Below are 1470 nucleotides of genomic sequence, written 5' to 3'. Positions count from 1 at the left end.
AGTACAGTTCAGTGGTATTACGTACATTCACATTGTGCAACCATCATCACCATCCACCGACAGAACACTTTCATCTTGCAAAACGAAAACTCTTTATGCAATAGACAGTAACTGCTCATGCCCCCCACCCCCTAACCCTTAGCAGCCACCATTCAACTCTGTCTCTATGATTTTGATTACTCTAAGTACCTTATAGGAGTAGAATCATACAGTATTTGACAGCATTTGTCTTTTTGTGATTGGCTTACTTCACATAGCATAATGTCTTCCAGGCTCATCTATGTTGTAGCCTGCATCAGCATTTTCTTCCTTTTTAAGGCTGAATAGTATTCATTATCCTTGACCAATAGATTCCAAGACCCCCCAAGTAGATGACTGAAACCTCGGTTAGTATTGAAATCCTATATATACTCTACTATGTCTTCTTCTGTACGTACATATCAACAATAATGTTTAATTTATAAATTAGGCACAATAAGAGATTAACAACAGTAATAATAAAATAGATCAATTATAATAACATACTGTAATAAAAGATGTGTGAATGTGGTCTCTCTAAAAATATCTTATTGTACTACTGTAGTATACCACAGGTAACTGAAACTGCAGAAGGAGAAACAGCGGCTAAGGGGGGACAACCATATGTATATACTGCATTTTGCTTACCCATTCATCTGTTGATGGACACAGGTTGTTTCCACCTTTTGAATAGGGTGAATAATGCTTCCATGAACATAGGTGTACAAATATCTCTTCATATCTCTGCTTTCATGACTTAGGACACTTTTGAAGTTATTTTTTGTTTTAAAATGAAGGCTTATAGAACACAAAAGATATAGATAGATAGATACATAGAGATATATATATATTCTGCAAGTATCCATGTATTTCTTTGAAAACTTATTCAAAGAGTGGTAGCTATTTGATAGTTCTCGGTAAGTTGAAAAACCTCATCAAAGAAAATATTAATACTATTTGTACACTAAACCCTGGATGGCTTTTCTTTGTCCGAATTCCTGTGTTTAATTCATGAGGCTCCTTTGGTCCTCTTATCTTCCTTGTAGAACTTCTTCATGGAAGATGCAGGTGCAGGCATGTGGTGAGTGGACAGTAGATCCCTACTGAATTTCAGGCCCTCCAGCCTGTGTTCTCTTGCTTGAAAGGTTTGTTTTCACACATGGCCCCAAGAGGGCAATCTCAGAGTATAGTCTCATTCTTTTTTAAAAAGATTTCTCAACTTTATTTTTTAGGGCAGTTTTAGGTTCACAGCAAAATTGAGCAAAATGTACAGAACCTTCCCCTGTATGCCGTGCCTCTACACATGCATAGCCTCCCCCACTGTCAACATCCTGCCCCAGAGTGGTACATTTGTTATAACCAATGAACCTACATTGACACATCATTACCACCCAAAGACAATAGTTTACTTTAGGGTTCAAACTTGGTGGTGTACATTTTATGGGTTTTGAC

The sequence above is a fragment of the Propithecus coquereli genome, unplaced genomic scaffold, assembly GCF_000956105.1.
Source record: "Propithecus coquereli isolate 6110/MARCELLA unplaced genomic scaffold, Pcoq_1.0 Scaffold4, whole genome shotgun sequence".
Taxonomy (NCBI): Eukaryota; Metazoa; Chordata; class Mammalia; order Primates; family Indriidae; genus Propithecus; species Propithecus coquereli.
Note: the sequence above shows the minus strand (reverse complement) of the source record.